At 44.5% G+C, this 24,421-nt stretch overlaps 1 protein-coding gene and 1 non-coding gene across 3 annotated transcripts in view; one reads left to right on the forward strand and one right to left on the reverse strand.

The window, feature by feature from the left end:
• The window catches only part of ASTN1 (astrotactin 1), a 343,197-nt gene that overhangs the window by 294,032 nt on the left and 24,744 nt on the right, over positions 1-24,421 (reverse strand). The window lies entirely within an intron of this gene.
• LOC122708433 lies at positions 8,269-8,375 on the forward strand. The gene has a single exon (XR_006345205.1). It is a non-coding gene; the product is annotated as a U6 spliceosomal RNA (small nuclear RNA).

Here is a 24,421-nt window from a genome sequence, read left to right on the forward strand (position 1 = left end):
ACAAAGCTGGAAATCCAAGGCCAAAACCCTGACAGAAACATACTTCTACAATCAAATTGAAAAGACCTTCCAAAGGCTAGTTCCCAGGAGTTATTTAATTCTCTCAGCTTCTAGGTTTCTTTTTCCTTTTCTTAAATAAGCTTATGCTTTTGATGCAATATTCATGATTCCCAGACACAGGAGGGTCCTCCATTGCAGAAAGACAGCACTTTCTTCTCCAATGAGTTTCACCCTTCCTATCTCCCTCACACAGGCTCTGCCTCTCAGTTTTTTTAAGTTGGTGTCTGCCTTTAGCTTTCCTCTTAGCTGCAGGAGTTTGATGGGAGAAGCCCATCCATTAGAAATGTCTAGCCATTAGGAAGAGGGCTTCCGCCTGACCAGACGATCTGGTCCTTCTACACTGGGTGAAGACAGATCCTTGGCACAGGCTCCTGCCTCCTGGTAGGGATCCTTAGCAAGGACCCTTCTCTCTCTTCTGAACCGAGCTCAGCAGATCTAATACCAGTCTGTCCTCTGATCATGGTTTTGTTTGTCTTTGGTTCAGTTTATGATTATCACTGCTGCTGCTGTCATCTTCACATAAGGAGCAGCCAGGCCAGTGTCAAGACACCGGTGTTGACCTTTACACACCATGTAAACCACCTGTGAGCTTTATGAGGATAAAAGGCTTCTAGTTTCAATTAAATGAGTCGGAGATAGGGCCACCAGCCATCCTCATAATCCTGCAGAGGTGGAGGGAGTTCTGGGTGGCTTATAGGAAGGACACCAGGTAAAAGCTTGAGATCTGTGCTCCTAAAAAAGGCCAGCAACCTTGAAGAGGTGATACCCACCCTGCTTGCTCAGCAGGGAAATGGAAGAATGAGCCCAGGTGAACTTTAAGTCAGGAAAAGAACACTTGTGGAGAAACAGGGCCCTTGAAGTCAGAAGGACCTGGGTGTACAGCAGGCTGGCCATGTGACGGTTGGCAGGATACTGTCCTCTCTGGGCCTCAAGGTTCTCATCCTCCCACTCTGTCACTTTCTCAGGTTTGGGGTGAAAATGAAGGGAGATAGCCTTTCCGGACTCGTAGCAGAAAAGAAATGATCTGTGAAAGTCAGCACTTCCGCCTCCGTCTCCGTCCCTTCCTCCCGCTCCTCCAAAGCCTCTATCAGCTCTCACATCCGAGAGGCCTTGACATCAGGTGAAAAGACAGGCTATGGCGAATGTTCTGCACATCCCTTTGAAGAGTCTGGGTTTCGTGGTGAGGACCCAGCTGTAACCCAGTAGGGAGGTTAAACGTGTCGAATTTGAAGCCGGGGCAGGATGGGAATCATTCCCAGAACGGCTCAGGGATGCTGTCAACAGGGCTGAAGCAGAGGCAGGCGCACGAGAGGACCTCTCGACCCACTTAGCACAGAGCTGGCAGTTTGATTTCTTGGTTCAAGCAGAGGCATCAATGCTGAGGGAGAGAAGTACCGCCGCTACCTGGAGCACTGTGGGGTTGTGGGGTTAAAAAAGAGATCGATGGGCACCCTACTGTTACCTGCCAAGTCCTAGTCTCTTTGAGCCAAAGTGGTTTTAAAATGAGTTGCCAGAGATACGAAGAGATAGTGGGGGTAAGCCCTGTGTGACGGAGGGGCTGAGAGAATGTGGACAGCAGAAGGCTTGGAGCAGGAGGAGACGGGAACCAGAGTGATGGGAGCCAAGTCTTGCCTGCTCTTTGAGAGGCAGAGCCCGATGACACTCAAAGCAAAACGCAGAGAGTGGAGTTGTCTCTGCCTCCTGTCAACTCGATTCGTCATAATATCTGAGAACACTAGAGTGGGGCAGCGGCCGCTCCGAGGTACTTGACGGGTGCTAGAATGTGGCAGCAAGGCCAGGCCTCAACTTGCAAGGTCAAGGGTGCTAGAGAGAAGATTTTTATGGAGTTGAGTGGGGACACTCCCACCTCTCTCTGCCTTCTCCCACTCCTCCCTGCTCCCAACCCCACATGCCACTCAGATGCCTGTTGGGCAGGCTGTGACCACACCCCTCATCCTGGTGAGGTGACCACTGTGTCACCCCTTAAGTTTTGTTTTGCATTTGGCCACCACCCCACACTCCTTACTTCACAGGAGCCAGTGTTCTGTCCAGACATTACCTAACTCATCAGATTCACTGCGTTCCCGCAAGAGAGGTGATGGGAATTATCCTCCTTATTTCAAAGAACTGAAGGCAGAAAGGCCCCGGATCTAAGGTTTTCTCAAGCTGCTTGCAGTAAATTATGGAAAAGGCTGAGAGAGAAGATCCCTTGAGATAGACAACGAGAATCAAAATACTTAACTGCGCTGCCTCATCTGGACCCCTCCCCCTTCTTCCTTCTATGGAAGACCCTGGCTGAAGCACTCCCTGGAGTGAGAGCCCCCAGCTTCAAGGTCAGGACACCTCTCAGCATCCCAGGAAACACCCAGTGCGGTAGGCTCAGCCTCACTTAGTTTAAAACCACACATAACCCCATGCAGCTGGACTTGACCAAAGGGTGAGTTACCACCTGGAAGTGACAAAACACATTCTTCTGCATGGTTTATAGAGGGGGTCGAGGAAACCAGTATATTCTGAATAGAAAGCATTGCGAGTGGTCCTGAGCAAACCTTCACCGTACACGATATGGCTTCCATAGTCGGTGGGAGATATGGAAGGTCAACACAAACTTGCACCGAAATTTTCAAAGCATTCTTTTAAAACAAAGGAGAAAAACTAACCAAACAATAATCATTATTGGACTTCCATTTCCACTAATGATAATTAATATCCAACAACTGCCCAACACCTTTCGAGTTCTTAAATATATGTGGGGGCATCTACTCCTCATCAGAACCGTGGAGAGGAAGTATTTTTTTCCCTTTTTACAGATGAAATAGGCAACAGAGGCTCTAAAATGCACAACCTAAGCCAGCATCCCAAAGATGAAGATCATAGATCAGGGAAGGTAGACCTTCACCTACCTACCCTTCCCCCAACCCAGTGGCACCCGGTGGCCCATGGGCTCCTTCTTCATTTGTGCTGGGAGTTCAGGGTTCTCTACAGCAGACTTTCTCCGCAGACAGCAGCTATTCATTCCAAGCTGCATCTTACCCACCCTGGCTCTGTGAGCTGATTACATCTTGGCCACGGGTGCAGAAAGCAGCTGGCACAGCCAAGCCACTGGGAGGCCTCAGGATCCACTTGTGAGCTAATCCCAGGCAGGAAACCAAATCCAGTGGCTGATCAGTGAGGAGACGGGAAGTAAGGGAATTAAGCCCCAGAGTTGCGAGACTGTTTTCATCTAGCCTAGGAAGAGACAGGTCCATTGTGTAAAAGGTTTGATTTAAGGGCATTTAATTTTGTTCTCTCTGATAGAGATGTTTTTAAGGAAGCCTTCCAGCCACACATCTTATTATCTTAGGGCTTTGGGAGCTGCCTCCCACTGTGGGCTTAACTCTTCTTCCAAGTATACCACAGTCCTCTTTCTAAGAAGCACAGGGCACAGTTGAGCATTTTTTTCTGCCAGATGAACACATGAGTTTAAAGCAGGTAGCCAGAATCCTGGGTAGGAGATTCAACCTACCAGCAGGGCCAAAAAAAACTTTCCTCACTTGCCCTGCATTTATATGTTTTTATCTCACTCCATTCTCACTTGAAGCATCTGGAAGATAATAGTAAAAGTGGGGCTGACATACGTTCAGTAGCATGTTCCAGGCCAAACCGCTCAGGCCATTCCCGTGCCAGTCTTTCCTCTGCCTATTACAGATGGATCCACTCCCTCCACATTCACTCCAAAATTAAAAAGATGACAGCTCTTGAGACCCCATCACAGATATGGTGAGGGTACGAGGGGAAGCTCGATGTTGCTTTGGCTAAACTCAGTAGTATCATCTCAGATTTGAGCTTGGAAGGAATTTATTAATAGTAATGAAGGATTTCTGTATCTGATGTATTTTGCCTGAAGCATCTGGCTAACAGCGACCACAGAAGCCACTGCCCAGAGGAACAAGAGGACAAAGGTAGAGAAGGCAGATTCCCTTTCTGAAATCGGGTAGGAGAATAAGTTCTTTTTATTATCAATTAGAAGGTCTTTAGGATTCCCCAGCATGTTTTGATAGAGGAGGAGGGGGAGTAGGGGGGAGTTAACACCATAAAAGGGGGCAGTAACTTTTATTACTCTCGGTGAAAATTAAGGACTGCCTTCATTATCCAAAAGCAATGAGGAAGCATTTTCACCTGGAGCTAGAGTGAGCTGCCCGCAGTCCTGAGTCTGTCTGGATGGCAGCGCACACATGCTCTTCTCACCTGCCAACCTGCCACCCCCTGTACATGTTCATCAAGCATCCACGGAGTGCCTGGCATCGTGCGACATGCAGGGGTAACCTGAGAGGACCAGGTGACCGCGCTGCTGCTCTCAAAAGGGCTTAAAATCCAGTTAGAGCAACCTGATTTATGTACAAACAAAGTGATTAGCAGCCAATTCAGGAGCGCATAAAGCTGAGTATTTATGATTACGATAATAAATGTCAAATGATTTAAAGCAGCTAAAGGCTGTGAGGAACGAAGTGGTCAGAGAAGGTTTTATGGAGAAATGGGAATTGGCCTAAGCCTTGCGGTGCATGGATTTGGATAAACAGAGACAGGAGACAATCCAAGTATAGAGATTAACGCAAGCAAAGAACTAGAGTTCAGAATGAGTGTGAGGAAACTAATGTACTTTATTATATTTGTGTTTCAAATGACTATGCAAAGATCAAGTGAATTGATGGCCCATTTGATTCCCCACTGGTTTGTAGAGGAGAATTAAATGCTAAAAGACTGAGTGTGACAAAGGCAGAGTAATCCTTAAAGTGAACATTGTCCTGTCAGAAGGCAGGATGCTCTTCTAGATCTAGAGACCACAATGCTAAAGCACCCTCCACTTTCCCCAAGGGAAAAGGTCCCTGAAATTACCATGGATATTAGTGATAAAAATAGATAATGTAAAACACTTTATATCGGCTCAGACCAGTGATCCATTCAGACCAGGATTCAGTCATTGAAAATGACACCAAGGAAGGACATTACTGTCTTCTGTGATTTCAATCTCAAAAGGTTGGGTCTTGTACCCTAAACACTCTTAGTTTCCTCCTAGTAGCCAATTATGGCGCCATAAAATATAAACTTACCTAAATTATTCTCCAACCAATTTGTATTTTCTGACAGCATCACCTCTGAGGATAATACATTCTCTGTGTTTACTGCCCACTATATTAAGTCATAATAATACCCCCTTTCACTTCTCCCAAATTAAGCTCCTTCAAGCTTCAAGGGATGCCCCTAATTTCTGATATTGCAAGGCGTTGTGAACAAATCCATATTCACATAATTAGAATTTCTCTTGGCTTTCACCTTTCTAAACAGAAGAGTGTTGGACCTATCCTTACATTAAATATTTCTTCTATTTGTTGATTCTTGTTGATCTCTTCGGGTGCTTTCTTGACACCATTTCTTGCTGGCCACAGTTCTTTATCATCATCATCATCCGATCAGATTCTTCTTATTAACTTCATCTGATTCCCTTAGCCTCACCTGCCTCTGAGACCCTCAGTTGCTTGCTCCACCCCCAACTATCTTTGTGACAGATGAACTGACCTAAGTCAGCATGGAATCAGGCAGTTCCTGCCTAGGAGCGACAGACCTCCGCCTCGGCTGGGGACTTACCACCCGGCTAACCAGCTGGACCCCTTGAGTCTTGGCATCTCTTGCGATGTCTGGGTCAGATGGAGCACCACATTTTAGGGTGTGAGATCTAGCTTGCTGAGTGGCCACTGCAGGGACCACTGATGCAACTCAGCAGCACAGGGAAGGTAACTCCTCTGGTAGAGACGTTGACCAGTGAAAAATAGAAGATGGGAAGGAGCCAGGCAGTTAATCTCTCCTTCCTCCCTTCCACAGACTGGTCCAGGGAATGGTACAGCCATGTCCAAAAACGTCCCATTTGGCAGAGCCAAATGTGTGTGTCAGGTGGCCTGCTGTCTTCTGGCCGGTGTCATGAAGCCATGGCCATTATGATAATGTGTCCTCTCACATCTCTTCTCAGTCTCCCCTCTCTCATCCCCCTTCTCCTTACTTTTGAGGTCCTTGCCTTGTTAATAAAGCATCAGAACTTGGTTCTTAGGTCCTGTTTTCTTGGGAATTTGGGCTAAGGTAATCATCAAGAATACCATTAAAGGTTGACCAAGGATCTAGTGGATTCCGGGTTCTGTGATAGGTTGCAGTGATACCATACCACAAGGAAAAGGACAATGTGACTGGAGATTCAAGATACAGACAAGAAAAGGTAAATAACATTTTAAAGCTACCATATGCCCCATGTCAAAAGAAGAACACACACAACAAAGATCAAAGGCATTAAAAGGGGTAAGCAATCGTTGGAACCGTCAGACAAACCTAGTGCAAGTAGGCCATAATTATGTGGGCAGCAAAGAATGAAGCTTCAAGTTTTTACAAAAGTTACCTTTCAATTCCCTCACCTAAAGCTTCTCTCTGAAATTCTACTGGTTTGACACTCCTATATGTGGAAGGCTATAATGTCGATTGCACACGAAACATTTCACTGTGGTCTCTCCATTCTATAAAACTATTAACATGTTAAATTAAAATTTTTGAAGTGTTAGTTTCTAGAATACCCCACGGTTAATGCTTTTTATTCTAAGAAACACCCACTTATCATCTCCCTGATATCTAAGCCCATATTTCACCCATGTCACAGTGAAGAATTTCTACCATTCTGCCCACACCCAGTGCCTTCTCCAAACAGCTTCAGCACATCTGACCCACTGCATCTGGGTCTGAAACCCAGGATCCTAACCACCATACTGTCCTTCAATTCTAGATATGACTTTGTATCTATTCACTGACCCTCTGTTTATAAGCACTTCACCTCTTTCTTGCAGGAGTAAGAAGGAATAGAGGGCCCAGAAGTCCATTCGGCATATCCCTGGGCATCCCTGAGAGTTACCCTGGCAATCCAGTGAGTCAGGCTGCTCATATAGGAGCCATCTATCTGACATATTCAACCCCCAGTTTTACAATTCCACTCTCAAGTTCTTTCAAAGCTATTGGATGGATGGCATCCCATTTTGATGATTTATTTAAACAGTTTGTCAGGTCAACCACATCCTGTACGCATATGATTCAAAACATAAATGTTTGTTGTAGATGTAATTTTTCATGTCAACTTCCGCACCAACAGAAAATGACCTTTATTCCAGAGAGATGCAATTTCTTTACAAATAGTAACTTGCAATGCCCTGGTGAAGCAATCATTAAGTTCTAATAAAAAATATAAAATATAATAATACAAATGTAATGTTTAATTGAACAACAGAAACAGTTTGGAGGCCTTCAACATTTCTTAATCGCAACCCTACATGAGAATTTAAGGTTATACACAAAATTACTTGCCATTAGATGAATTTGAACAAATAATGCACTTTTGAAGAAGAGTCATAATTTGAAAGTACAATATAAAAAGAAAACAAAAAAGAGGTATCCATCAGATACCTTGTATCTTTGTACAAGCCTTTCCACAGAATCTTTCTTGAATCTGTAAGGTATACTCTCCCCAAATTTTCTTATTATGCACAATAGGAATTCTATGCCCAGGACTGGCCTTTCCATAGTGAATTCAAAAACTGCAAACACACATTTAATATTTGCTTAATTGAATCAAAATTCTAAAAGTCAAACATTATGAGGACAGAGTTAAATTTTTCCCCTCAAATAATCCATATATTGCTTTCAAAAGTCAAGTTACTTTTAAATTTGAAAATATTATTTGTGGAAAATATTATTCCACAAATTTGAAAATATTATTGCTCTTAGTTTGAGGAACCCATAGTACCACTGCTATTTTTAAAGTTGACGCAAGTCTGATTGTATGCATATTAGCTCAATACAGGATCCTGTAAGCAACTCCTAAATTAAAATCTTGAAGAAACATCTGTGATAAACTGATTCTTCTCTTTCCTCTGTGATTTCAACAGTATGTTTGTGCTCTTTAGGTATTAGACAAGAACCAAAAGTGCCCTTGGGGGGCACTTGAGAGAAAGTTTTCTAGGATGGATTGAAGAGAAACTGGAGAAGCGGATAGAACTAGCAACTCAACCCAGTAAAGTCTGGATCGATCACCGACCTGAGGACATAGCAGTCACTTGTGTCAGCTCCGAATATAATATGAGGGTTGTAATTTCTCATCAGCATGGATTAGGAATATGATAAACAGTCAAAAAAGAAGTGTCAGTGCTCGCTTTGGCAGCACATATACTAAAATTGGAACGATACAGAGAAGATTAGCATGGCCCCTGCGCAAGGATGATACGCAAATTCGTGAAGCATTCCATATTTTTTTTTTAACTCTGTGGGAGAAGGTGAGGGTGGGATGTTTCGAAAGGACAGCATGTATATTATCTATGGTGAAACAGATCATCAGCCCAGGTGGGATGCATGAGACAAGTGCTCGGGCCTGGTGCACTGGGAAGACCCAGAGGAATCGGGTGGAGAGGGAGGTGGGAGGGGGGATCAGGATGGGGAATATGTGTAAATCTAGGGGTGATTCATATCAATGTATGACAAAACCCACTGAAAAAAAATAAAGAAAGAAAGAAAATTAAAAAAAAAAAAAAAGAAATTATCAGAGGAAGGAAATAACTAAAAAAAAAAAAAGAAGTGTCGGTGTAAGAACAGAGAAAGAACCAGCAGCCTGTTTGTCAAAGGTACAAAATGAGCTCCAAGGAAGGATGGTGCTACCATTATACTTTACTTTATCGGGTCAGTGAGCCCAACTAGGCCAGCAGGTGAAGATGCCTCGTTTCACCAGCTGGTACGATTAATCTTACTAGGGAAGGAAATTCATGAATAGCCTTCAGTTCAGTTCAGTTCAGTCACTCAGTCGTGTCCGACTCTTTTGTGACCCCATGAGCTGCAGCACACCAGGCTTCCCTGTCCATCACCGACTCCCAGAGTCCACCCAAACCCATGTCTGTTGAGTCAGTGATGCCATCTGACCATCTCATCCTGTCGTCCCCTTCTTCTCCTGCCCTCAGTCTTTCCCAGCATCAGGGTCTTTTCCAATGAGTCAGCTCTTCGCATCAGGTGGCCAAAGTATTGGAGTTTCAGCTTCAACATCAGTCCTTCCAATGAACACCCAGGATTGATCTCCTCTAGGATGGACTGGTTGGATCTCCTTGCAGTCCAAGGGCCTCTCAAGAGTCTTCACCAACACCACAGTTCAAAAGCATCAATTCTTTGGCGCTCAGCTTTCTTTATAGTCCAACTCTCACATCCATACATGACCACTGGAAAAACCATAGCCTTGACTAGACGGACCTTTGTTGACAAAGTAACGTCTCTGCTTTTTAATATGCTGCCTAGGTTGGTCATAGCTTTTCTTCCAAGGAGCAAGAGTCTTTTAATTTCATGGCTGCAGTCACCATCTGCAGTGATTTTGGAGCCCAGAAAAATAAAGTCAGCCACTGTTTCCGCTGTTTCCCCATCTATTTGCCATGAAGTGATGGAACCGGATGCCATGATCTTAGTTTTCTGAATGTTGAGCTTTAAGCCAACTTTTTCACTCTCAGGAAATATAAAAAATACCAGTAAGCATATGTAAGGGATGAAAGTATAACTTCCAGGGATATATAATCATTTCCTTCATAGAACAAATTGATCCACGGGAGAAATTTACATCCAGAATGTTTGGAACCAGGTATGAAAGAAAGAGATAATCTTAGTTTCAGCATCAAATTAAAAATCAGTTTAAAGACACAGAAATAAGTTCGGATACAGAAGTAAAACTGGACAGCAGCTTTTGTAGGATCTGAGGATCCCAGCAAACAAGGAAGCAGGTTGTTCGAAAGGGTATCTGTGTTGCTGCCAGATCTGCAAGCACCTGTGAACCCAAATCTTCCTCAGACTGGGAGTCAGGATGTCTTTGTAGAGTGTGCACTGAGGAGAGAGCTGAGTAAAGGAAAAAACAGGGCTTCCCTGGTTGTCCAGTGGTTAAGCATCCACCTGACTATGCAAGGGACATGAGTTTGATCCCTGCTCTGGGAAGATCCCACATGCCATGGAGCAACTAAGCCCATGCACCACAACTGCGCTCCGCAGCAAGGGAAGCCACGGCAACAAGAAGCCCTCACGTCGAAACAAAGAGTAGTCCCTGCTCTGCACAACTATTCATAAAGCCCATGTACAGCAGCGAAGACCCACCACGGCCAAAAAATTTAAAAAAAAATTGTTTTCACTCTTAAAGAAAAAAGACAGGAAAATAACAACAACAAAAAAGTACCTGCCATTTGCTGTGCCCCAAGAAGGTGTTAAAAAACATATTTCTTTCTCCTCATTGTGCTTCTGTCTTTTAATATTAACAAGAATCTTACTGTGTAAGTACTATGGGCTCCATCTCACAGATGAGGACACCAGTTAACTAACTGGTCCCAAGATCACAGAGCTTGTGAACAGACAATCGCATTCATGGCTAAACCTTATTTTGCAAACTCAGCTATTTTTTTCTAATTCATTTGACACTTTCTAATGCTTCTTCCTATTGAAATTCCTTTTTCAAAACAGTCATCTTGCAATGCTTACCAAAGAAGACCAGGGCTAAATCTTGTTGGACAGATTGGTTTATGTAACCCTGGTCAGAAGACCTCTCCAGAGTGGCCAGCAGGCACCCCCACCCTCCCACCCAGCCCTATGGTTTGTCAGTAAGAAGACTTTTAATGAGCGACACAGAAGCAATATGGTCCTCGTCCTCAGGAAGACGACTGCATGGCAGGGAAAATGGCATGGCACCCACGTAATGCCTACACCCTTAAAACTGTCCCTGTGGTACTTACTGGCTAATGATTTAGGGCCTGGAAACTGTGATGTGTTACCTCCTCACTTAGAAGCATCACCCTGCAGGTCACCAGATGGTGCTTTGTCACCTGCATTGAGGTGCCTGAGCTGGGAACTGGTTTTCTGCACCCACCAGAGTTAGCCTGGGTGAGGACCACCCCCTCCAGGTAATGCTCTCAGTCCTCAAGATGCAGCTCATTAGGGACCCTAGCTCGTTAAGGCCCATCACACGCTGTCAAGGGTAATTAAATCAGGGATTAGTGTCAGCCAGAGAGCTTGGCAGAAGCCTGCTCCATGTTAAAGCGTTTGACACCGAGTGGTGAGGGCCGACAAGGTCACTGTTAGCTCCCAGCAGGGGCCTCCTCTGAGGCTGGCGGGGGCTGGCGGTTAGGTCCCTTGCGCAGAAGAAAACTACCTTATTTTAGTTTTCCTCACATGTTCTCTACTCTGAACCCCGTTTTGCACTTATTGGATTTCTTTTTAATTAAACTACATGACATTTCACTCTCAAGATTCTATTTAAAAACACCTTCCCCTCAATTCACCAGAAGTTGTTCTTGTCTATCTTCTCAGACGGATGGAACTGCCTGTGTGGTCCTTGATATCTGTTAACTCGCTATCTGTCTGGAGTACAGTGAAATGTGCCTCTCACATACCTCATGTGGAAGTGTAAATTAATGCAACCTTTCTGGAAAGCAACTTGGTATTATCTTCCAAGAACTTTAAAAATGCTCCTATCCTTTTTGACTGAGTATTTAATTACACTGCTGGGAATGTATCTGAAGAAAACCATCAGAAATACAAAAGAGGTTTGTTATACCAGAGATGTTCACTGCAGCATTATGTATAATAGAAAACAAATTGGAAATGTCACTATTATTCAGTAGAATCCCAAACATCTGTATGGTTAGAATATTATTGTTCATTTTATTCAACAAATGTTTATTTACTAGGCACTGAGAATTCAGTGGTAAACTATCTATACCCCTCCACTGCCTTCTCAGAGTTTATAATGTTAGTGTTTTTAAATTTTGATAGTATGGGAATTTGTTTATATTAAAGTTTCAAATGGAAACCCAAGATTTGGGGACTTCTATGGCAGTCCAGTGGTTAAGACCTCGCACTTCCAATGCAGGGATTGAAAGTCCGATCCCTGGTTGGGAAACTAAGATCTCACATGCTATGTGGCATAACAAAAAAAGAAGGAACTATACCTACATGTCAACAGGGTTACCTGTTTAAAGGAATTAAGAGCAATTTTTTCTTTTTTATGCTTTCCTGTTTATTCTAAAACAAATACTATGAACATAGATTGCTTTTTTTCCCACGGGTGCTCAGTCATGTCCAACCCTCTGCAACCCCATGGACTGTAGCCCACCAAACTCCCTTGTCCATGGAACTGTCCAGGAAGAATACTGGAGCGGGTTGCCATTTCCTATTCTAGGGGATTCTCCCGACCCAGGGATTGAACCCACATCTCCTGCAAGTCTCCTGCATTGCAGGCATATTTTTTACCACTGAGCCACTGGAGAAGCCCGTGAATATAGGTTACTTTTATAATTGAAGGAGGTAGAGAAAATATTGCATTTCTAAAAAATGCACACAAACAACAATATATAAAAATATCCAACTCCTTTCCCTTTTGAGTAGGAAATGTGATTCTTACCTTTGCTAAGAAGGCTCACCTCTGTCTTTCAGGCCACCAATTACTATCTTCCACTTGGATTTAATCGTCACCAAGGAGCGATGATCGGGGAGCAAATGAAGTCACCAGAGAGATATGGTGACAGTTTGCTTTCCCCACCCTATAGTTTTATTCGCATGGTTTTGTGATTCCCTACGTCGCCTACTGACCCCAACATCTCCTAAGCTCACTCATCAGAAGGAAAGTGCAGGTATGCCAGCAACAGGAGTTCAGTTCTTCACTAAGGTCATAATTCTAACAAAATATTAAATATAGGAGTCTGGAAGTATTAGTCCAGAATCCCCCCGAGGACCAAGGGTAAGCCAGGAGAGAACTGACTCCCTGGACTCCAGAGCCCTGATAGAAGAACAGGGCTGATGTCATTCCTGTCCACAAACCACCCAGTAGACTGCCTTGGTATCTGTTCTAGTGCTTGCTGAGCAGACTGCCTGTGTTTAACAGGTGTAACTGCTACGTGCCAACAAAGCTGCTTATTGAAGTCATGTGTGTTTGCTTCTGCACACTCCAAGTAGGATTACAGGTGCTCATGGGTATTCATACTCAAAATGAGAAAAGGGTAAATAGATGAGGGAGAAGTTTCAAGGTTGGGCTACTCCCTCTCTATGTCACCTGGCCTGGGGCAGATTTTCCCCCAATTGATCACACAGTCCGCTTTTAAAGATAGCTTTTAGGGTGGCCCTAATATCCTAGAGCCATGAACATCTGTGCTTATCCTATTGGGCCTTGTTTTTAATCACACACATCAATTAGTCATCCAACTGAGATACGTGCAAGGATACCTAAGTAACTGACCTAGGTAATAATCAGAAGAAGAAGAGCTATTCATCAGCAATTACATGCTAGGCAATTTACAGTTTCTAAGCTTCCCCACCATCCAAAGAATACCCCATCCCAGAGAAGTTAAGTAAATGAATGACAATCACCCACAGACAAAATTCAAAACAGGTTCTGATTGGGTACAAAGCCCAAGCTCTTCTCTTTCCACCAAATTCTGCAATCTCAAAAAATACTGTTTTTTTCTGAGACTGGAACATTTCTCCTCTACCTAACAAAATGCACCATACAAAATCCATGTGTTATGTAAGCATACTACCCTGTAATCCAAACACCTCATCACTGCCTCTCTCTTCCCTCTAATTGGTGATAGGAAAGCAAGAATAGTGATGGTCAGAACTTAACAACAGGGCAGGAATGGAGATTCTTTTGTGATGAATATAACTTGCACGTTGAATACCATCAGAACAAAGGTGAAAGCCATTATTCTTGCCTAGAGTCCAGCTAACGTAAACACTTAAGCATCTAATAGTAATTTATAGGAAAGCATTTCTGCTTATACAAATGGATGCATTCACAGGTTAGCCCTGTAAAGGTCTAGTTATTTTTTTATTTTTGAGGTGGGGAAAGTGAGAATAAGAATGTGACTGATTTTCTACAGACTACACACTTCTGAGGGATTCCCAAGTGGCTCAGTGGTAAAGTATCCACCTGCCAATGCAGGAGATGCAACAGACATGGGTTCAATCCCTGGGATGGGAAGATCCCCTGGAGTAGGAAATGGTAACCCATTCCAGTATCGTTGCCTGAAAAATCCCATGGACAGAGGAAACTGGCAGGCTACGGGCCATGGGGTTGCAGAGAGTTGGACATGACTGAGCGACTAAACACGCACACATGCACACACTTCAGAAAGCTCATGAGGGTAAGGAATAGGTCCAGCTGCTTTAGTTTATATGCAGTTCATTCATATATTGCTTTATTCAACAAATTTATTCTGAGTACCTACCACATATGAGATTCTAGGGGAACAAAATCATATGTGCCTAGGATGGTGCTGTGCCCACAAGAGTCACCCAGGGACTATGCCTTGAAAGCATTTATTGATTGTAGATAAGAGTGGCAGAAATGAGGGCACCGATGTCTGGATCTACAAATTCCAATCTATTGCTCTAACACCTACAAAATTCATCATTCCGTGTACGTAGGTGCCCTTTGAGCTTCCAAGGAGCACAGAAATCCACAGATTAGTAATGGATTGCAAACATAAGACTGTCATTTCATCAACACTAAACGAGTTACACTTTCATTCCACTGAGTGCCTTCTTGCCTCTGAAACGTGGGCCCGGGAAAGCGGTCGCACCTCTCTGACCTCTGCACCACTCATTATCCACTGCTGCTCCATCTCAAAGGTCTAATCAGCTCTTACGGTTCTGATCTTGTTAGAGAACACTGGTCTCCCACCCCCTGGAGTCCTGCCTAATTCACTAGTGGGCGCAACCTCACAGGAGTTGAGAATCATCAGGTGTCTAGATTCCAACCGGATAACCTGGTTCTGTTCCTGATGTGGGTCCCCACCCCACCAACCCAAGGACTGAATTTAGGTCAACACTAAATTGCTTCGTGTCAGTCTTACTACTATTCAAAATGGAATAATAAGAGCTACCCTCCCTAATACTTAAAAGGGATACAGAGGGGATTTATGGTCTGATGTCTGCAAAAATCCGCACAGAAAAATCCTGTGAAAAACAATGGATTTTTATGGCTTAAAATATTGATTTTTTTTTCCCCTCATATTTTAAAAACGACTCCACTATATGCTACTATAGAATGCAAAGAGGAAATATCAAGAATGCATAGAGAAGGGAGAGGAAACTTTAGCAATAATAACCACCCTTTGGTAAAGAATCTTGCCTGCAATGCAGAAGAAAAGAGTTTGATCTCTGAGTTGGGAAGATCCCCTGGAGAAGGAAATGGCAACCCACTCCAGTATCCTTGCCTGGAGAATCCCATGGACAGAGGAGCCTGGCAGGCTACAGTCCATGGGGTCACAAAAGAGTCAGATACGACTGAGCGACTAAACAACAAGAAGAGGTAGAGTCATTATTTTCAAATGAGTTTTGAGAAACATCTTAGGAATTCCCAGAGGGTTATTCAAAGCTAACCATAGTGGTTAGTGATAAAGAAGACTGGAAAGCAACAACATGCCAGGGAAGACCTTATAGCAAATGTATAAGAGGTTCAAGTGAAGGAAGGCGCAGGTCTCCTCTCTCCTTCCTCGCCCTCTCAGCGCCCCCCAGTGCAGTATTAATAGAAGAGTCCCCTGGGGTCCTAAGAGAACCTTTGCTGCATGCGGAGGGGCAGGAAGTTGTGCTTACTGCCACAGGAGACTGGTTTGGCTATGTTGCCCGTGTCCCAGCAGCAAGGAGTGACAGTTCACATTAAGCTCTGTGCATCTCGTCACATCAGCCGTGGCCCTGAGCCAGCATGTGATGGGTGCTGGGACTCAGCGTCTGCGGCCAAGGTTAGAGCCCATCTCAAGGAGTACGCTCACCAAATGAAAACGGCTAGCCCATCACCAGTCTCCTGCCCACCCAGCCCTGCTTCCTGCATCCCCCAGATTTATTGCCGAGAAGGCAGGAGGCATCAGGACAAAGGATGTGAGCAGTGATGACCATCAGCCTCCAAATGACGGAGGCTTGGAGGAAATGGCATCCCGGCTACAGCACAGGTCACAGGGACCACAGCCCACTTGTTTCTAAAAAGGGGGATTCAAGACCCAACAGCTACGAAAGATGGAGCCGTGCAGCCAGAGTGGGGGAGGTGTGCGTCCTGGGCTGGACACAGACATCTGGTCACCATGCTCTGTCCATGACTGCCCTAGAGTCTGCAGGCCTCACTTTCATCATTTATAAAATATAGGCTTGGATTCAGTGACCTTTAAAATACTTCCAGCTTTAATATTCTAAAAATTTGTCATTCTGGGAACAGCCAGGGCCCAGCAACACCCGTGAGTACAGTGTGTATAATGATAGCTTATTCGAAATGGGGTGTCCCGGTCCCCACCCCGGAAGTACTTAAAGATACCCTGCATTTTAACAGTATCCCCAGGTGATTCATATGCACATTAAAGTTTTACAAGCATTGTTCTAGAATATTTTATCACAGGTTTATAGAGAATCATCCATCCTAACTTGAGAATTTTAAAGCAAAACAAATGTCAGACTAGCTGACCTGTCTTCTTTAAAAAGTATCACTGTAGCTCATTAATAGGACCTGACACTGTGCTAAAACTTGTCATCGAATTAAATCCTATCCCAGGCTTTGACGCACTGTTTTACTCAGAGCAAGCACCCCGTGCCTCAGAAGTCATTGCTGCAGTCCTCGTGGCTGTTCTCAGGTGGCATGTCCTCTTTTGAACATATCTCAGCTGGCTTGCTTGAGGGTCTTTAATCTTAGTGCATTCGGTTAAAGATCTCAACAGAACAGTCTTCACACATGTGAAAAGACAATATTATATGAGGTATCAAATAGCAGTTTTAGGCAAGCCTCCCTTTCTGGATGCAATCACGCAATTGTAACATGACTAAATCTGCAGGTGGAGCGGCTCTGCTTACCAACCCAGGGGTTAGTCTGTCTAACAGTAATAAATAATTCCTCTCTTTCTTGTTATGTAGCCCTGTGCTGCAGAATATTCATGTGGAAATTGACATATTTGGCCCCTGCACTTGCAGAATTAAAAATGGTTACGTGACAGTCTCTAAATGCCAGCACTATTGATGTTTCGGACTTGACAATTCTTTGTTGCGGGGGCTGTCCTGTGCGTTGGAGGTTGTTTAGCAGCATCTCTGGCCTGTATCCACCAGATGCCTGAAGCAGTCACCGTTCAGCTGTGGCAGCCAGGATGTCTCCAGACATTGCCAAATGTTCCTTGGGGGAAGGGGGGTACAATCACCCCTGGTGGAGAATCACTGGACTAGAAAACACTAGTGAAGATTATCCAGAAAACATAAGGAAGATGTCTATGGGGATGTGACTGGAAACAACCACAACACACACTGGGCAATCATATTAATGGTGAAATAAACAATGAGGTATTCATAACACATGCAAGTCAACGGGCCGGGGAGGACAGGAGGAAGAATCGAGTGAGATCCATGACCCAGAAAGGAGAACCCAAGGGGAACAGGCTACCTCTAATTCCAGCAAATACCTCACATTGAAGAGCAGAGGTCCTGATCACAGGATGTTTCTCAGCCACAGACATTATTAACAAAGATGGAAGTAACGTCAGAGACAAAGAAGAGTTCAAGGATGTCAGACAAGAAGGGCTGTAACAGTATAAAAATATCACTTTGAAGTATTAGTTCTCAGAGGCAAGTGTGCTGCATAGAGATTCATAAAATCTACAGCTGAAACGGGCCTTAGATTCACCTCCTCCAATGCCATCATCCTGCACATAATCCTGAGAGGCAAATGCACTAGTCCAAGTTACAGCTACCTAGAGGCGGGGCGGGGACACTTGTCTATGGAGGCGCAGGCTTGGTGTTAACCATCTCTGTTGCCCGGCATGCAGAGCAGACCCCTGGGTGGGTCTTCCAATAGAAAATGAGAGGAATAGGGTTGAGAGAGGTTAAGATACCTCACCCAGGGGAGAGTGAGTTGTATGCCTTCCAGGGTACAGTGGCAGGGAAAAGAGGCTAGAAATTAAAAAGAAGGTGTAAGTGTTAGTCGCTCAGTCATGTGTCTGACTCTGCGATCTCATGGACTGTAGCCCGCCAGGCTTTTCTGTCCATGAGATTTCCAGGCAATAATACTGGAGTGGGTTGCCATTCCCTTCTCCAGGGGATCTTCCCAGCCCAGGGATCAAACCTGGGTCTCTTGCATTACAGGCATATACTTTACCATCTGAGACACCAGGGAAGCAAGGCTGGAAGATGCCTACCTACATGCCAGTACTCACTTCTCTTTTCAGTCCCTGCCAGCCACCTGAGCAAGTTCCAGAACCCAGCCCAGGTTAGCTCTCCCTGGGAGAAGAGGGAACAGAGCCGTGGAGAAAAAAGAGATGCCCCTTCTGAAACAGTCATATCCTATCACCTTAAAAATGCTAAATTTTGGTTTATGTTCAAGGTCAACCTTGGAACTGGCAGATTTGGATTTCAGAATTTTCCTGCTCCAGAAAATCTCTCTGCTAGGGGAGCACCCTTATCATGGGACAAAGGTTCTTATACCACCATAAACCAAAAAGGCTTAAATATAACTGCTAGGTGGGGTAACACATTGGCTAAAACCCATTCTCATTCAGGTACCATCAGTTAATCAAAAAGCATTAATTGGGGCTTCCCTGGTGGCTCAGTGGTAAAGAATCCACCTGCCAATGCAGAAGACTCAGGTTTGATCCCTGATCCAGGAAGATCCCACATGCCACAGAGCAGCTAAGCCCATGCACAACAACTGCTGAGCCTGTGCTCGAAAGCCCAGGAGCTGCAACTGCAAAGCCCACGTACTGCATGCAGCTACTGAAGCCCTCATGCCCTAGAGCCCCTGCTCTGCAACAAGAGAAGCCACCACAGTGAGAAGCCTGTGCACCTCAACTAGAGAGTAGCCCCTAGTTGCCGCATCTAGAGAAAAGCCCTCAGAGCAGTGAAGCCCCAACATGGCCAAAATAAATCAATAAAAAGCATTAATTGCATCAGATCTTTCACAGTTTTTGTGGTGGGATGGAGGCAAAGTCATTGAGGAATCTCTGGTTGCTGAGGAGGGGAAGAAAGAGGGAAAGCACAGAAAGAAGAGGCTGTGGATCCAGATAAATTTAGAACACTTGGTCATTTTGCTGAGCCAACACTGCTCCCTCTTCAACTGGACTGGGACAAATAGCTGTGTCTCGAGGTGGCTTTGTCATGCTAATGAACCCAGACAGCTCTGCTTCCCAAGATTTAGAGGAGGTTTTGTGAGTTTGTTAGAACCAAGCTGAGCTTCCTTAGAAAGCTTTCATTAATCAGGATATCACTGAACAGAACCAGTACTTGGGAACCACCCGATTAAAGGCAGAGGAGAAGGTGCAGCCTGGGTGGCGTCCAAGTGGATCACAACATGAAGCATCGCCTCAGTGCCGGACACTGTGCCAGCTTCCTTACAAAAGTGATTTCTCGCACTCTTACGAGAAAAGCATTATCTGGACAACGCAGACGAGGCAGCCGATGTTTATGGGCTTTGAATAAAACCTGGCTGTGGTCATTTAATGAATAACTGCTGGAGTCTCTGGCACCAAAGTTCAGGCTCTTTCTACTCCACCATGAAGAAAAGTTAGAAAGAAAAAGGACAATCCATTGAAAAACCCCTCCCGATGTGAATCACAAAAAGCACTCGGGATTTAGTGAATCTTGGCAAATGAGGACTCCTGCATTTATTCTGTAACTGCTGAGCATCTTTGATGAGCAGAGTGTTGTTCCGGGCTCCCAACAAAAGACACACGGGAAATACTACTTCCTAATACAGGCTTGCCATCTAGCCAGAAGGAAAAATGAACATAGAGCAAATACTTAAGAGTCATATAAAATGATGCACGTTAGATAACAAGGACTGTGGGACTTTGGAGACGAGAGATGTCTATGCAAGATGGTGTAATTAAGGGAAGCTTTTATCAAAGAGAGATGCAGGCTGATCTTTTAGAACAACTAATAAACTTTTAAATAACTAAATAATTTTTAGTATTTCAGGGAACAGAGAAGTGGAAAAGAACATTCCAGAAAAAAAAAGAAGTGATATGAACCAAGTCAGGACTAAGGCAGCTGTCCTGAACAGAAGCTCAGAGCTTGAATCAATGAAGGCACTTTGGATGCAGTGATAAGCACAGCCTTGCTGGAGAAGAGATATTGTGGAACTGACAGCATCTTGAATGTCAGAAAGTCTATTAGAAATGAAGGAAAAACCTAGTGAGTTTTTAAGATTTATCTGATAGTAATTATTATTCTAATTTGACAAGTAGAGTTTTACTAGACTTCTCAAAGTGGACAGAGATCCAGTGGCTTCATCTATAGAGAACAACCAGAGGGAATGACAAAGCCAGGAAAACTCTACTCATCTTTCTTGCTTCCAGGGGTCCCATTGAGAATCCCAACAAAATGAGTCACAAGTCCTTGGTCTGTTCCATCTAAATATCCCAAGCACTTTCACTACTTTCTCAGGGTATTTTTATCACCTAAAAATAAATCCTTTTAGGGGAGTTTTCCATATATAGCTGAGAGATGTTTGCATTTGGCATAGAAAGGAGACAGGTGTGCATGCATGCTCAGTCAAGTCTGACTCTTTGCAACCCCATGGATGATAGCCCACCAGGCTCCTCTGTCCATGGGATTTCCCAGACAAGAATACTGGAGCAGGTTGCCATTTGCTTCTCCAAGGGATCTTCCCAACCCAGGGATTGAACCCGAGTTTTCTGCATTGGTCGCGGATTCTATACCACTGAGCCACCTGAAAGTCCCTAGGAAAGAGACAATATACTTGTAAGTAAGCTAAGTTCACTAACCGCCAAGTGAGTGAGAGTGTCTCCAAAACACTGCCATTTTAAGCTCATTCTTTGTCACTCAGTCATGTTGACTCTTTGCGATCATTAGGACTATAGCCCACCAGGCTCCTTTGTCCATGGGATTTCCCAGACAAGAATACTGGAGTGGGTTATCATGCCCTTCTCCCAGGGATCTTCATGACCCAGGAATCGAACATGCAGCTCCTATGTCTCCTGCATTGCAAGTGGATTCTTTACTTGCTAAGCCAATGGGGAAGCTCCAATTTTTGTCCCAGTTGGTCCCAGTCAGGCAGAATCATGAGAAATAAACACATAACTCCCCTGTCACCTTTAAACATGTAACTGAACAAATGAACGAATGAATGAATTCCATCACTGTGGTGATGCTTAAAGGTCCCCGTGTCACAATAAGAAATATGTGTTGGTCTCTGCCACTCATTCCTGAACCAGAGCTCCTAAAATTCTTATGATATCTTGAGTGATGAGGATAACAGGAGTGTCTCACACAGAACTCCTAAATCCTTTGGAATTTTCTGGGTTTTGGAGCATCTTTTGTTCTAATGAGGTGACTCTTGGTGGTCTCCTGTGTGGGCTCCTGTGTGGGGACTGGTCACTAAAAAGAGGAGGCCATGATTCGCTGCTTGGCACTTTCAGCCCTACCCCTTGTCTTCTGGCCAAGGGAGAGGACCTGAAGATTGAGTTAATTATCAATGATATCTACATGGTGAAGCCTCCATTTAAAGAATTCCTAAAGTGGGACTTCTGTGGTGGCCCAATGGGTAAGACTGTGGCTCTCAATGCAAGGGCCCTGGGTTCATTCCCTGGTCAGGGAACTAGATCCCACATGCCACAACTAACAGTTCACATGCTGCAACTAAGACCCAGTTCCGCCAAATAAATAAATAAAAGATATTTTTAAAAAATCCCTAAAGTACAACATTGGAGGAGCTCGTGGATGGTGAGCACTCATGTGTCAGGAGAGAGGTTCACCACAGTTTCACAGGAACAGACACCCCTGTGCTTGGGACCCTTCAGACTCCATCGTGTGCGCCTCTTCCTCTGGGTGTTCACCTGTTTCCTCTATTCTTCATAATAAATAGGCAAATTTAAGTGTTTCCTTGAATTCTGTGAGCTATTAGAGTAAATTATTGAAACCGAGGAGTGGGCTTTGGGAACCCTAATCTATAGCTGTTTGTTCAGAAGTACAGGTGACAAACCTGGGACTTCTAACTGCGTCTGTGGGTGCCAATCTTATAGGGTTGAGCCCTCAACTTGTGGAGTATCCACTAACTCCAGGTAATCAGTGTCATAATTAAATTGTAGGATACCCAGCTGGTGTCTGGAGAGTTGAAAAACTGGTCAATGTGGGGAAAAATACCCACACATTTAGCATCAGTGTTGTGAGTAGGATAAAAGTTGTTTTATCAGTCTAATGCAATGAGAGTGTTTTTGAGAAGAATGAGAGTTAAGCTAGCTGAAAATAGGTCTGTCAAGAATCCACCATAGCCTGCATATATACAGTGGAATATTACTCAGCCATATAAAGGAACGAAATTGGGTCATTTGTAGAGATGTGGATGGATCTAGAGAGTGTTGTACAAAGTGAAGTAAGTCAGAAAGAGAAAAATATAGTATATTAAGGCATATATATGGAATCTAGAAAAAATGGTATAGATGATCTTATTTGCAAAGCAGAAACAGAGACACAGACATAGAGAACAAATATATGGATACCAAGAGGGAAAGGGAGGGTGAGAGGAATTGGGAGATTGGGATTAACATATATATACTATTGGTGGTGCTGTTTAGTCGCTAAGTCATGTCCGACTCTTTTGCAACCCCATGGGCTATAGCCCACCAAGCTCCTCTGTCCATGGGATTTCCAAGACAAGAATACTGCAGTGGGTTGCCATTTCCTTCTCCAGGGGATCTTCCTGACCCAGGGATTGAACCCGTGTCTTCTTCACTGGCAGACAGATTCCTTACCACTGTGCCACCTGGCCTTTTAAACAGACTTTCCTTTTATGGGTGTGCCCAGAGCCTCATAATCCTAGGTCATGTGAGCATCCATTCTCCAATCAAAGCATCCCCCTATCCCCCTAACATAGCCCCAAGCTTCCTGGTACAGAACATTGTTCAGTCACTCAGTCCTGTTTGACTGTGTGACCTCATGGACTGCAGCACGCCAGGCTTCCCTGTCCTTTACCATCTCCCAGAGCTTGCTCAAACTCATGTCCATTGAATCAGAGGTACAGAGTGGATACCTTATAAGTATTTTATGGACAAGTGCATGAAAGAATCTCACAAGCCCAAATGCCCCAGTTTACCACTTTATGGGAAGCAAGGCTAACCTCCTTTACCCAGCATGTGTCAGCTCTCAGATACAGAACATTTTGCAGAAAGCATGGGCACCCTTCACTCCCCCATCTAAAATCTGTGTCGTTCCTCCATACATGGGGTCCATGGGAATCCACAGCTGTGCCAGCTAACTATCATTTACAACCATCCTATACTCTCTGTTCCTTATATGAGTTCTTTCATCAAAGTCAGGATTGTTTTCCCCATTGAGTGGATAGTGAAACCAAGAAACAGTGCAACTCTGTGTCCAGATGTGCTAAGGTGAGAAGTCCTATTAAATGTAAAATGTTTGAGACTTCTCATTTACTTTGGTTATGAGCATAGGCTTGGGGTCAGGTAGGCTGAAGAATGCCTCCCAGGTAGCTCAGCGGTACAGAATCTGTCTACCAATGCAGGAGACACAGGTTTGATCCCTGGGTTGGGAAGATCCCCTGGAGAAGGAAATAGTAACCCACTCCGGTATTCTTGCCTGGAGAATCCCATGGACAGAGGAGCCTGGTAGGCTACAGTCCATGGGGTCACAGAGTCGGACATGACTGAGCTACCAAACACCACCAACAAGGCTGAAGAATGAATTGTGTCCACATTTTCCAGCTGTGTGACCTTGGGGAAACTACCCTTGTGAAGCCTTAGTTTCTGCCTTAGTAAAGTAGCAGTTACTTCATAGGATAGTTGAGATCATGGAGGGGACGTGTTGAGCACAGACCCTGGTACACAGTGAGCGTCCAGGATGGTGGGGATGCTCTTTTCCACTGGATCTGTCCTTCCACGTGGAAGAGGTCTCCATCAGGCAGCACTGCTGGTCTCTCTCTGCCCGAGCACGCCCTGTGTGAGTGCTGAGTACAGGAAAAGAGCTGAGCTGGCAGGACTCAGCCCCACCACGCCTCACTGTGTGTGTGTTTGATGTCTGCAGGCCTCTGCTGTGCTGTCCAGCAAGGCCAGCTCTATTTCCCAGGAGGCCTGACATTCCGGAATGAAAGCTTAGCTGGAAAGAATGTCAGGCAAGCCTTTTGACTATCTCTAAGCCATGTCCCCCAGCATAGTTTTATTAGCAATAAAGGTGGTACTTTGGCCACCTGATGCGAAGTACTGACTCATTGGAAAAGACCCGGATGCTGGGAAAGATTGAATGCAGGAAGAGAAGGGGACAACAGAGGATGAGATGGTTGGGTGGCATCACCGACTTGATG

Source organism: Cervus elaphus, chromosome 14 (genome assembly GCF_910594005.1).
Source record: "Cervus elaphus chromosome 14, mCerEla1.1, whole genome shotgun sequence".
Classification (NCBI taxonomy): domain Eukaryota; kingdom Metazoa; phylum Chordata; class Mammalia; order Artiodactyla; family Cervidae; genus Cervus; species Cervus elaphus.